Here is a 14,653-nt window from a genome sequence, read left to right on the forward strand (position 1 = left end):
AATAGGATCTGTGCCATATTCGTGTGATTCTGTTATGTTGCATAATTTAGTAGTTAATTTGTTCAGGGACTCGGGTGCAGTAACAAATCAAAAAGGAAAGAGGTTAGGATTTGGAGCCAGGAAGACTTGACTTTGGATCCTGTATCCTTTTTTTATCTTGTAATTTGGGTCAATTTACCTAACTCTTCTGAGCTAAAGTGTTCCCATCTCTTAAATGGCAATATAAAATTGTGGTTAGGGTTGAACATGATGTGGTTTTATATCAATAAACAGTAGTTTTCCTATTATAATCAGAATAATTTGCAATGGCAAAGCTTTGGAGATTGTTTTTTAGAAATCTCATTTAGAAACCATGATTCTAGAAATCTCATTTAAAAGTCGTGATTTTAATATTGTTACCATAATTTGACTATGTGAAAGTCTAAAATAGAGTGCAGTTCTAGTATAATACTTATATACAGTAGTAACACAAGAAAAAATATGTTCATTTTGAAGAACTTAGAAAAGTCTTAGGTTTGGCTGTGATGTCCTGAAAATATGAACAGTAATTTAATGTAATTAAGCAATTGGTTTAATATGCATTTTATCTAGTAGAGAAGAATGATGAGTGAAACCAAATTGGCAGAATTTCAGCAAGTTTAATTTGACTTAGTAGCTCTCAGTAGTTTAAATTTTTGAGTAAATTTGCCTGATAAAATAGCAGTACATATTTTTTTTAATTGAAGGATAATTGCTTTACAGAATTTTGTTGTTTTCTATCAAATGTCAACATGCCTGAGCCATAGGTATACATATGACCCCTCCCTCCTGAACCTCGCTCCGTGTTCTCCCCCGTCCCACCCTTCCAGACTGACACAGAGCCCCTGTTTGAGTTCCCTGAGCCATACAGAAAATTCCCGTTGGCTGTCTGTTTTACTTACGCTAATGTAAGTCTCCACGTTACTCTCTCCATACAGCTCACCCTCTCCTCCCCTCTCCCCGACCCTGTGTTTCTAAATCTGTTCTCTGTCTTTTTCTCCATTGATGACCTGCAGATAAATTAATCAATACCATCTTTCTGGATTCCTTTCATATGCACTCGTATATGATATTTATCTTTCTCTTTCTGACTTACTCTTGGAGTGTTTAGTTAACATTGGAAGTGTCTTCGTGACACATACATTCTCTAAAGTTGGTGGCCCAAACATTTCAGGTATCATCCAGGTGGTTTTCTTTCCGTTAAGGATGTTGGAAAACATTTTCACTGGTGAAGTGAAAGATAAAAGTCCCAGCGTGCCTTGTGAGTCCCAGGCGGGAACCTGCCGGGCTGGCGGGGCAGTCGGTCTGCGGGTTTTGCTTGCCTGCAGGCTGTGTTCTCCATCCGACACTCAGGCGTGCTGGTTGGGTCCTGGGAACGCTGTGTCTACCTCCAGAGGGAACTTGCTATATTCTTGTCTAAGTGCCTGACATCAATAACAGAAATTTCCACTGGAAAAGGACATGTCATCTGGTTTTATGCCTGCCTGCTTATGTATGTTGGCAGAATGTGGAGGGATCCATAGTCAGTTTGGGATTTGGGGCACAGAGCTCTAGGTAACCTCTAAGTGCTGGAAGTTCCTGATCTTAATCAAAAGAACTGGCCATTTTCTGAAGTGCTAAATTGACTTAGGTCAGTGCCTAATATGATTTCAATGGAATTCTTAAATGTCAACTCCAAAAGAAAAGCTGTATCAATTAAAAATCACTAATGTAATTATTTTCAGCTTTTCTTTCCCAACTTCCTTTCCCCAGGATAGATTGGAGGTGCTCTGTGTTTTAATCCAGGTAACTTTCAAGAAAACAAATAAAAATCAAGTCAATTTACCTTGTTTCCAGTTTCAATTGTTTTATCCTTTATTAAAGCAAAAGCAAGCGATTCCTAGTGCTGGTGATTGTCAGCCTAGGCAGACCCAGATGAAGCTTTCCAGTGGTCCACCTGCAAGGTTCACTTGCATTTCTTCCCCGGCTCTTGCTGGAGGCAGGACTGCCGTGATCCTTGGCCTCTGGTTGTCTGTGGCCATCCCGGAAGGTACCTCAGACCGTGCTCACCTGGGTCTTCATCATTTCCCCCTTTTCTGTTATCCATCGGTGATGTGGGCTCTTGTCTGTCTTCCTAGCCTGTCTTCAGTTCTTAGCCCACAATTGTTCTTTCCTGTGGATGCCACCAGGTCAATTGATGCTGCTCTGCTCTGATACAGACGCATTCTTTTACACATGTGCACCTACTTGGAGGAGATCACTCACAGAGGCAGGAATCTGAAGTGAAGAGTTGGGTTTCTTTTTTAATAGTACGGTTGAACTTTAAAAAAATTATTTATTTTTGGCTCTATCAGGTTTTAGTTGCAGCACTTAGGATCTTCACTGTGGCACGTATGTGCCTGCTAAGTCACTTCAGTCGTGTCTGACTCTTTGCAGCCCTATGGACTGTAGCCCACAAGGCTCCTCTGTCCCTGGAATTTTCCAGGCAAGAATACTGGAGTGGGTTGCCATGACTTCCTCCAGGGGATCTTCCTGTTCCAGGGATCAGACTCGAATCTCTTGTGTCTCCTGCACTGGCAGGCAAGTTCTTTATCACTAGTGCCACCTGGGAAACCTCTCTGTGGCACACAGACTCTCTAATTGTGATGTACAGGTGGGTACTGGGGCTCAAACCCATGTGCCCTGCATTACAAGGCAGCTTCTCAGTCACTGGGCCACCAGGCAAGTCCTCCAGTGGGATTTTTAAGACATGCTAACAAGGTTTAATAAGATTGCAGAGACACTAGGTAAAATCATTCTCAGCTACAATAGATATATCTTAGTATTTAGAGTAACCTCAGAATTTAGCACACACGGTTTCATGGTAAGTGCTCATGGATCATTTATTGATGCAAAAAGAGATGAAGAAAGTTACAGGAAATGCTGATTCCTAGTCAAGATTGAAGTTGAAATCACCAGTAAAATAAAGGGTAACAGTCCTTTCATGACCTCCCACCCCTTCCTTTCTCCTCCAGCACACCTGAGGCTTGGCTCACAGCTGCGAGACCTCCTCTGGGCTTTCTTTTGATCATCTGTAAAATAAGAACATTTGACTTTAGATGACTCCTACAGTGCTAAGATTGTAGTTCTTGTAAGTTGCCCAAAAACCTGTCTAGGAAGCTGGGGAATCTATTTCTCTTCCTCTCACTCAAGCTGATATAGACTCACTGAATCTTACATTATATATTCGAAGCTAAACAAGTCTCTGCTACACCCGTCAGCTGTTCGGACATAAAGCTAAGTATCGGACATAAAGCTAAGCCTGTTCCCAGGGGCCATACTTTGTGGGCATTCGTTTCACTGCAGATTCCCCGCAGGCGTGGTGTGTGTCGTCCTTGGCAGGAAAACTTGCCTTTGAGATACTGCAGTGTAGTTGTGCTTCTTACTGTACAAAATACCCTCATTTTGATGTCACTGTAAAGCTCTAGTCAGCATCTGTCCACGTTTGCATTATTTTCCTCTATTAAGTGATATTACACATGGAGAATCGCAGATAATTATCATGTGTTAGTGCTAGGCTTTTTCCTTCCCTTCATTTAAAGCAGCTCATTAAGATCCATTAAGAGGGGCTGTCTGACTGTGGAGGGCCGTTCTTCATGGGCAGCAGCTCTTTACCCCAACTTATCCTACTTAGATGCTTTTGTGGCTTTGTGGGTAGTCTTTTTCCAGAGAACTGACAAAAGCAGGCAAACCAGGCCAGTACAGCATAGCAGGAGTTGGCACTCCTGCGTTTCCCCAGGACGCAGCTTTCGGCACATGGCCGCCTCCCCGCCCCTGCCCCCATCTTGGTTTTACTTAGTAGTGGGTTTAGCAGAGTTAAGGCAGAGGTGAGCAGAATCTGATATTCTGTCACAATCCCCCGCCCCCCTCCTTGTTGCAGATTCTGGGAACCATTCTGGTGTTTGGGCGGAGACACTAAAATAATTGAAAATGAAAAATAGTGACATTATGATGTTTAATCTCTGACTCCAGGGTGGCAGTGGTGTTTTTATTTGCTCCTCAAAAAACATGGGGATTCAGAAGCAGCTCCCCCTCCCCCGCAAAATGCCATCATTGTTTTCTGGGTAATACTCCTGTGAGGAAGACAACTCCACTCCATTCAATGCTCACAGAAAGTCAGGATCTCTCAGGGGCTGGGCCAAAGGCAGGAGAGGAAGCAAAGCTTTCCTCAAATTGTGTTTTTTGCAAGGTGGGAATGTTAAGAAATAGGGTGGCGACCAAGTCATTAAGGTTCTTTAAACCTAAAACTGAAAGATGTTAGGACAACTGAGAGTTACTTGTTCCTCAGATATAACTTGCTGGTTTGGCTAGATAGTCCCCTAAAATCATAGAGTGTGGAAACCGGAAGTGACCCCAGATATTTTAGTTCATCTTCATCTTATAGATGGAGAATCTGACAGAGATATAAAGTGAGTTGCTCAAGTCCCGGTGGCCAGTTGGGATCTCTGACCCTCTCAAGCGCTTCATCTCTCACCTTTGACCTTCCCCATCCCCCACGGGTCTGCTTCCATGACCCCAACACAGGTGCCCCTTGGAAAGCTGTGCTGCCTAGGTCTTTTAGGAGGGAGAGTGCCTGGGCTTAGATGCTTTGAATAAAACTGGGTTGTGAGATTGGGGAAGGGACAGGGAGAGGGGAGGGTTGAGAAAAGGGATCCTGGGCTGGGGGAGAGGTTGGGTGAAGGGAGGAGGAAGGTGGAGGAGAAGGCCTGTTGTCTCCTGGGAGACTGGTGGAAGAGATTGTTCATTGTATCTAATGATAATTCTTTTCAAGGGAAGTGGTTACACTGTGTGACCAGCAGTTCTGCCTGATCCCCTAAGGCTTAGTGGGATGACAAAGTCTGCAGTAGGTTAGGGTTACTGGTTTCCTTTGGAAGCCAGCAGTGGAGCTGAGTGTGGTCAAGATCGGCACAGGTTGGAAACGGATGTCGTGGTCCTGGCCCAGCAGGCACGGGCCCCGGGCGTGGGATGATGTTCCCCGGGCGTGGGATGATATTCCCCGGTGGTCCTGTGACCACAGGTGGTGAGCACTGGGGCATGACTGGGATTTGAAAGTAGATCATGCACATGACCACTCCTAGCCCCCGAGAACACAGTGAGAAAGCAAGGCTGGTCTGCTGGATGCTTGGAACTTTGTCCTCAGACCAGAAATTCATAAAGGAGGCTGCTAGGGCTACTGGGCGGGTCCCCATGGGCCATGTTCCCCAGAACCTAGACCCTAGGGCTGAGAGGTTGGCCTTGATTTTGTATCGATTTGGGGAATCTGGCTTTTCTAAACACAGGGCCCCTCTTGTTAACAGTGGGGAGGAGATGTTTTTGCAGCCAGACACGGGCCACCTCCACGGCACCAGGCTGCCCACCTCAGTCAGGCATGTGGGGAGTCAGGATGTCCTAGGCCTGTGTCAGGAGGGCACATGCCTTATCAGGACTCTTGTTTATTTTCCTGTTACTCTCCTTGTTGTTCAGTCGCTAAGTTGTGTTCTCCTTACTTAGTAAAATTTTCTGTGAAAGTCCAATCTGTCCCAGTTGAGAGAGGCCACCTTAAGCCCGAGGGTGAAGGCAGAGACAGCGCCCCCTAGTGTGCAATCACATAGGGTGAGCGGCTCTGAGAAGGGTGAGCCCAGAGGCCCCTGGTCTGAGACGGACACAAGATGCTGATGTGGTTCAGCGCGGGAGCTCGGAAACTGGACTGTCTGGGTTCCGTCTTGGCCTGACCACTCACTAGCTGTGTGGCCTTGCACGAGTCACATCCCCAGTATCTGTGAAAAATGGGATTTCTGGGACCTGCTGCACAGGGTTGAGGTTAATTGATTAAATATAAAGAAAGCACTTAGAATAACTTTGTTATTCTATTATGCTATTGTTATTCTTTTATATTCTGTTGTTCCATCTGTATTATCAGAAGCATTGGGGTGTCCAGGTTCAGTTTTCACATGAGAGAAATTTCACTTAGGAAAAAAAAATTGATATGCAATGAGGTGAGACGAAGGAAAGAGAAAATGAGAGAAGTCAGACTTCTCTGCTATGTTATTACCTTCTCTGCTTTCCTGTTATGACTTGCCCTCCCAGCTCTACCTTTTGTCTCTGTTTTCCTGCCCTCTCTTAAAATTGTTTTTATTTACTTATTTTGGCTGCGTTGTGGCGCATGGGCTCAGTAGCTATAGCACACACACTGAGTCGCCCCTAGGCCTGTGGGGTCTCAGTTCCCCAACCAGGGGTCAAACCCACGTCCCTTGCATTGGAAGGGGGATTCTTAACCACTGGACCACCAGGGAAGTCCCTTCCTGCTCTCTCGACATCATTCAACCCTATTAGTAATCTGTAGGTAATATTGTTAGTAACAAGCTATCCCCAAATTCAGCAGCTTAAAACAATTCTCCCACAGTTCTTGTGGGTCAGGAATTCAGGGACAGCTTAACTGGGTTAAGACCTCAGATGGGGTTGTAGCTGTGCATCCGGGCTGCAGTCGCCCGAAGCTTGACTGGGAACAGAGGATCCCCTCCCACGGTGACCTGCTCACTTGGAGGCAGGTTGTGCCGGCTCTTCGCAGGACGCCCCAGTTCCTCACTGGGTGGATTCCTCTGTAGGCTGGCTTCAGTAGCCTCAGAATGTTGCAGCTGTGTTTCCTGAGAGTGAGGGATCTGAAAGAGTGCTGGGCAGAAGTTCCCCTGTCTGTGACCTCGCCTTGGATGGCAGGGACAGCATCGTTTCCATCAGAGCTTGGGAACTGGAGACGTCAGTCCAGTGAGCGTGGGAAGGGACTCCACGTGGGCATGAACACCAGGCGCATGGGGACTGTCCCGGAGACTGGCGCCCACACCCCTTCCCTCTGCTTTCGTCTCACCCAGAGTTTCTCTCCTCAGCCGCGTCTGCCCCATCAGCAGCTTTCTGCCCGCTCTCCCTTTTGAGGACCACGAGTCTCTCTCCCTATAAATCTCACTGCTCTGTTCTCCCTGCAGTCCTTTTATCCTGTAGACCCATCACCCCCTGCCCATTTTTTTCTCTCCCCTTCAAATCCTAGAGCCCCCCCACCACTGACATTTTCTTCTCTCAATCCCCGTCTTCCCGACCCTCCATTTTCTCCTTGACCTCAGCCTGTGATCTCCTGTTTCCTCTGCCCAAGTTCCTCGGAGTCCCTTCGATCTAGCCGATAACCTTCCCTTCAGGAATATTTACTGTGTTTAAATCACAGCGTTTTCTTCAGGACAGATAGGCAATAAAGAGTACTAAATGTGTCATCAGCTGCCAGATGGATGAAGAAAGCATTTCCCTGAAATTTAATTCATCATCCACGTCCCAGTTTAAGACTTTCAAGGCTGTAGTAATTCAAGGCTTCAGAGTGAGGGGCACATCTGTGGACACTGGGGGCTGAAACGTCTCACATTTTGATGCTGACGCGTATGCCCAGGGGCTGTCTACTGTGAGCATTCTTGTTGGTTGAAAGAAGAAAGGGAAAAAAGGACGTTGGAACATTATCCAACATCTTGAGATTATAAGCTGTCTGATGTGCTGATATTTCATCTGATGATGTCTCCTGGGTCTCCTGGCGGTGAAAGATTTTCCAGATTTGTGAAGTGTGATGAAAGGGCTGGTAGTACCTCATACTGATTGGCAGAGCTAAAATGTAACTCTTTGACCTTCTGAACTCAAAACTTCTTTGCGAAGCTGTGAAATGTAAATCCTCGGTAGCTTCTGACCTTGGTGAGGTTTTTGGCTTTTCCCTGGAGCTTAGGCTTTCTTTACTATTTAAAAACTAGTTAATGGTCTTTAGTATGAAGAGACTGACACCCTTTATTACCTCAGAAATGGTGAGTGTTCACTTAATCTCTGCATGTAATGATTTTGTTGACAGAAAAGCAAAAGAGGGACTAAGCAGTTTTGAAGATTTTGGTGCCCTAAAGAAATCAATCATCATGATGACTCGCAGATTCTGTTTGAGGTCATTGATTTGTACATTGTAGTTGATCAGCAGAAAAGAGGCATTTGGTGCATAAATGGCTCAGCTGGGTGGAAGCCCACTTTTATGGGGGCGGAGAGTTTGCCAGGCAAATAAGTGTGTAAGGTAGGATCAATTGTATAAACTTTATTTGAATACTGATTGAAACAGCATATGTGTTTATCTCAAACACCCTCTTATTCATAAAAGTGGGTCATTAGACATTCTTCTCGGTCATGCATCAGATAACTGGGTGGTGTTACTACTTAGAGGTCGTGGCATTGAGCTGTCCTGTGCCAGTGAAAAACAGGAGTGGCCCATGTTGTTGACACTGAAAGTAACAGTCACCTCTCCCAGCACCCAGGCACCCTGGAAATCGGTGGTACATCACACTGAAGGTATGCTGACGTGTTTAGCAGGTAGGCGTGCCCATACCACTCGTTGCTCAGAATCCAGTAAGCCAACACTGCTTGAAAGGCTCACCCAATAGGGATGTGATGAGATTCTTTGCTGGTTTTGGCAAACCGTGTCTTCAGCTGAGGTGGCAGCGATACTCAGAGAAACAGAAGGCCAAAGTCGGCAGGTTCCACACAGCCCTTTTGTTTCCAGGTCCAGGTTCATACTGCTCACCACAGGAAAGGCCAGTACATTGAGAGAGGGTTTATTGAGGCAAAGAGTAGTGACTTTATTCATAGAGCCAGGAGACTGAGAAGATGGTGGACTATGGTCCCAAAGAACCATGTCACCCAAGTTAGGATTGAGGCTGCTTTTACACTAAAAGGAGAGGGGGCGTGTTCTTACAGCTGTGGGTGCAGGTCAGGTCACAACGTTCCTTCAAGGCAACTGTGATTCTCTGTTCTGAAGCCTTTTATCTCTATGTGAATGGAGAAATGTTATACCTTTAAAAATCAGAGCCTTGCTGATGGGCTGTCCTGTATATTTCAAGCTATAGACAACATTCTTTTAGTTATTAACTTGTAGCAAAAGCAGTAGAATGCAAAGGTTAAAGTAAAAGAAACAGCCAGTATGGAGTCAGGTTCGTTCCTCCCTGTTACACTTTCATAGACTTGAGGTGGCCACTGTCTCAAACCATGTACATGCACAGACAGTGGGCTTGTGTATACTGCTGTTCTCCACTATTAACCAGTCACAAATCTCAAGTACCACTGATTGTCCCAGGTGAAACCAAGTCGAAGGTGTGGCTGTAGGTAAGATATTTTGTATGTGATGAATCCCTAGGTGCTGATTCAGATTAATTGTTCTCATATCTCCTTACTAATACTGAAGTATTTCAGAGTACATTATTACAAATCTAGTATAAAAGTGATAAGCCTTCTGTTTTTATTTTTTAATAATTTTATTTATTTATTGTTGGCTGTGCTGGGTCTTTGTTGCCGCATGGACTTTTCTCGAGTTGCACTGCAGCGGGAGGGAGCTACTCTTTAGTTGCAGTGCTCAGGCTTCTCGTTGCAGTGGCCTCTCTTGTTGCGGAGCACGGGCTCCAGGGCCCAAGGGCTTCAGTAGTTGCGGGTCCTGGGCTCTAGAGCACAGGCTTAATAGTTGTGGCTCATGGGCTTAGTTGCTCTGAGGTACGTGGGATCCCACCAGACCAGGGATCGAACCCATGTCTTCTGCATTGGCAGGCAGATTCTTTGCCGCTGAACCACCAGGGAAGCCCCAAGCTTCTGTTTTTAAACACACGCCTGATTTACACTGGTTTTCCTTCTAATTAATGGAACTGATGTTTCTGATAGTTTTTAAAAACACCACAAAAAATGATAATGGAAGCAAATCTATTTATCAGGACAAGTAATAATGTAGCATACTGATTAAAAAAAAAAATCTTCCAGTACATTTCAGAGGTCATCGTTTTAAAGAAAAATTTTTTCTGAAGACCTCTTTAGATGAGGAAACGTTGTGTATTTATTTATCGACTTATATATTATTTGACTAAATTATAGGAAGGTGATTATAGTTATGAAACCTGAAAGCATGTTCTAAATATACCACAATGAATATTTTGATCAGTGAATTGTATTGGGTGCAAGACTTCATGAGCAGTTCGAGGTTATAATGTGAGACTAGCCAAAGAGCTCCTGGGCTCAGCAGCCAGGTCTGAGTTTAGATCCTGAATTTACATTTGCTGTGCCATTTGGGCAAGTGATATAACATCTCTGAGCTTTGGTTTCTTCACAGATCAATGGAGATGAAATAATACTTAATTTCTAAGATTTAAAAGTATTCAGTTTATGACTTGGCTCAAAGTAGGCATTCAATAAATTGTAATGTCTTTCCTTTCCTTACAAAGAGAAAATTGTCCTTGGGCCATGGATGACTCACAGTGGTTAGGTTACTGGATGAGTGACAGAGAGAATTTAAGGTAGCTGAACGATCAGTTATAATTCCTGCAAGAAACTTCCTCCATGGAGGTTCTCAGCCTTAGCTACACATAATCTTCTGTGGAGCTTAAAAATATCTTGATACCTGGGCCCTACATGCAAGGATTCTTTAATCTGTGGTGCAGCCTTGCAACAGAATGTTTCAGATCTTCCCTGGGAATTCTAATATACAGCCAAGGACAGAGAACTGCTGCTTTATAACATCATACCCTGGGGTTTATTCTGTTCTAGCGTTTAAAAGTGTAAGAATTATGTTGGAGGAAAAGCTTTCCTAAGAAAGTTCTTGTGGACCAGGGATTTATTTGCCTGTGGCCAGATTTGGCCCATCACCTGTTTTTCTCAATAAAGTTTTATTGGAACACAGCCATGCTCCTTCATTTCTATTTGGTTTCTGGCTTTCACACGACAACAGCAGAGTTAAGTAGTTGTGACAAAGACCATGTGACCCACAAAGGCTAAAATATTACTCTCTGACCCTTAACAGAAGATGTTTCTGACCCCTGCAGCAGGCCACTTAAAATCACAGTGCTATCTTCCAAGATGCATTCAAGAAAGTCAACTCTCTACGCAAGTATATCTGCTAGATTCTGTTCAAATGCTTTTTTTTATGAAAACCACAATGAAGTAGAGACCAGCATTAACAGAACTATTTTTGCTGCTTTTTTCCCCCCTGAGAATTGCTTGTTTATGAACAAAACTTCACAATTTTAATATAGCATTTAACACTTCTCTTTAAATTTCATAGAAATAGTAATAATCCACTTGTCAAAGAAATGTAATGTAGGACACTGACTTTGCTAAAAATGTGGAAAGCTGGCGTGTCATCGGATGTACTGTCTGCCAGGAATGCTCTTGTAAATGGTGCTATCAGTTGAGAGCACTTTATAGATTTTTTTACTCTGTTTTCAAGTCTTTTTTTTAAAGTTCTTAGCAGAAGTGGATTCTGGTACAATTTCCTTCCTTTTTCATAAAACTGGGGCTGCTGCTGCCAGAGAGAAGGCCAGTGGTGGTGGAGGGCACAGAGAATGGACTCACTGGGTCTTCAGTGTTTCCATCGCTTCCCCTCACCCTCTATGACCTCATCAGGAAACAAGTCCCCTCTTCTCCCCACCACTAACATTAGGGCATCTTTTTTAAAAAAAAAAAATTTATTTATTGGCTGTGCTGGGTCTTTGCCACTGTGCACAGGCTTTCTATAACTGGAGCGAGCAGGGGCTGCTCTCTGACTGTGGCCAGGCTTCGCATTGTGGTGGCTTCTCTTGCAGATCGCTGGCTCAATAGCTGTGGTGCACAGGCTTGGTTGCCCCAAGGCATGTAGGATCTTCCTGGACCAGGGTTGGAACCAGTGTCGCCTGCACTCAGAGACAGATCCTTAATCACTGGACCACCAGAGAAGTGTATTGCATCATTTTGAACCAGTTAGTAATTATGGAAAATATCTTGAAAGAGTCCAGATGCTCCTACCATCCGTTTACACTTTATTGAAGAGCGTCTCGTTCACACGCAGTGTCCAGGCACCGTCTTCATGCTATCTCAGTGTCCTGGCTACTGATGGAAGGAGGAAGCGCATTAGCATTTTAAGAGATTTTAATAAAAACATTTAGTTGGACAATAGAAATGGGACAGGTTTAATCAGGGATGCCATATTTTATTCTCTCCTTGCTTCAATAAGAGAATAGTTCTCTTGCCAGGGACAGGAAAATCCATAATTCTGCCTGGTAAACGGAGGGGATCTTGTAGTCCTTGCTTTTGCCCTTGTGTTTTCCTTCTTCGTTGTCTGCATGTCTCTCGGGGCACCAGGAGTGCCTTATATGTAACAATTGGCACTTCACGTTTGCCCGGGATCTGTCCAGAGGTCTTGGTGGATACCCAGCTTTTCTTGGATGCTCGGAGCACCAGGCTTCATTGCTGGGAGGTCAAACAAACTTAGAGGGTAGAGGTGTGATTCAGTTGTGCCAAGTGCAGACTCATGCTCTGGCGCAGCAGCTCCTGCACATGGGTTACAAACCATCAGAAAGAACCACATTCTGGAACAGTGAGCTTTCCAGGAAGGGTTTTGCATGTACACATATGCCTCTTCATTAGACTATAAACTTCAGGCTCTAAAGACCGTGGCCCTAATCTTTGCATCCTCTAAAAGTCCAGCACAGGTTGTTGCTGATGGAGGGAAGGAAAACCGTCCCTGCATCTGATCATGTCCTGTCTGTTGAGCTGTGTTATAATGTAATGATTTCGTCATTTTTTGTATGCATTTTCATTTTCTTCATGAAAACTTTTTTTCCCCCCAAATGAACATGTTTGGACAGGTGATCAGATACATCACTTCTGTTAGTTCTATTAGTTTTTAAAGGCTGGAGGTTTAGCACTTTGAAAGAAAGTATCATTCTGTTGGAGAGTTTTGAAAATTGCTCTTGTTGCCATCAGCCTTTGCTAAGAGAGTTGCATTTCCTGGTGATTTAGTGAAACCTTTGTCAGATACACGTGGAAACAGCCTTTTGCGTTGTCCCGCGCGCTCACACTGTCCGCAAGCCGCCTCGCAGGCCAGCTTCAGCCTAGTTCTCTGTTTGGTCGCTACACCGTCAGCGTCCACCACCTGCTCTGTCTCCTGGTGTCTTTTCTGGCCCCTTGCCACCTCTGAATCCCAACACAAATCGTTTGTAAGCGCTGGGAATCAGGATAGGTGTGAATGAGAATTTAATCAAAAGAAACATTGACTGTGGTTGATAGGAATTCAGTCAGTACTCCAGGGAGTCACCCATCCGTGTGAGCATGTACACGGAGGTAAAGATGCCTCTTTCTGGACTTCTCTCTTAGAGAGCCCGTGAGTCACACACAGCACATCAGTTTGTGATAACTAACTTACTCAGACAGCTCAGGGAAGACCTGTGAGAAGAGGGTCACCACTTCCAGGAGAGCTAAGCAGGCAGGCCTAGAGGAGAGTGGGGACAAAGGCAGGCCGCGGTGGACGTGGGGTCCGCACCCCGCACACCCCCCGGGCTCTGAGTGCTAGGCGGGGAGGTGCTTCCAGCCCAGTGCCCAGGCCAGACCCAGCCTGCTGCACCCCGAGGGTGTGGGGTGGCCCCTTCCTGGGTTGTGAAGTACAGACATGCAGGTCAGCCAGGCCACTGTCCACCACTGCTCCCCCGGCATCGACAGTCCACCCCTCCATCCCTGTAACTTAGAGGTGAGCTGAGATCAAAAGGCATCTTTCTGGTTACCTTTTGAGATATGAAACTTCCCCCCAAATGACTTTCTTCTTATCTTTATTCTGTTAAGAATCTGTTGTTGTCCGGTTGCTCAGTCATGTCTCACTCTTTGCTGTCTCTTGGACTGCAGCACGCCAGGCTTCCCTGTCCTTCACCATCTCCTGGAGTTTGCTCAAACTCATGTCCACTGAGTCAGTGAAACCATCCAGCCATCTCATCCTCTGTCTTCAATCTTTCCTCCTGCCTTCAATCTTTCCCAGCATCAGGGTCTTTTCCAATGAGCCAGTTCTTGGCCTCAAGTGGCAAAAGTACTGTATCTTTAGCTTCAGCATCAGTCCTTCCAATGAATATTCAGGGTTGCCTTGCTCTAGGTGAGTAATTATACCATCATGGTTATCTGGGTCATTAAGGTCTTTTTTTGTATAGTTCTTCTCTGTATTCTTGCCTCCTCTTCTTAATAACTTCTGCTTCTGTTAGGTCCATACTGTTTCTGTCCTTTATTGTGCCCATCTTTGCCTGAAATATTCCCTTAGTATCTCTAATTTTCTTGAAGAGATCTCTAGTCTTTCCCATTCTATTGTTTTCCTCTCTTTCTTTGCATTGATCACATACGAAGGCTTTCTTATCTTTCCTTGCTGTTCTTTGGAACTCTGCATTCAGATGGCATATCTTTCCTTTTCCCCTTTGCCTTCTATTTGTCTTCTTTTCTCAGCTATTTGTAAGGTCTCCTCAAACAACCATTTTGCATTTTTGCATTTCTTTTTCCTGGGGATGGTCTTGATCACTGCCTCCTGTACAATTTTACAAACCTCCATCCATAGTTCTTCAGGCACTCTGTCTATCAGATCTAATCCCTTGAATTTATTTGTCATTTCCACTGTATAATCATAAAGGATTTGATTTAGGTCATACCTGAATGATCTAGTGGTATTCTCTACTTTTTTCAATTTATGTCTCAATTTTGCAATAAGGAGTTCTTGATCTGAGCCACAGTCAGCTCCCGGTCTTTTTTGCTGACTGTATAGAACTTCTCCATCTTTAGCTGCAAAGAATATAATCAATCTGATTTTGGTGTTGAC

The 14,653-nt window shown here is 44.7% G+C and overlaps 1 protein-coding gene across 6 annotated transcripts in view; it reads left to right on the top strand.

Annotated features, from left to right (window-relative positions):
• The window catches only part of DCLK2 (doublecortin like kinase 2), a 181,644-nt gene that overhangs the window by 122,410 nt on the left and 44,581 nt on the right, over positions 1 to 14,653 (top strand). The window lies entirely within an intron of this gene.

Source organism: Cervus elaphus, chromosome 5 (assembly GCF_910594005.1).
Source record: "Cervus elaphus chromosome 5, mCerEla1.1, whole genome shotgun sequence".
NCBI classification, from domain to species: Eukaryota; Metazoa; Chordata; class Mammalia; order Artiodactyla; family Cervidae; genus Cervus; species Cervus elaphus.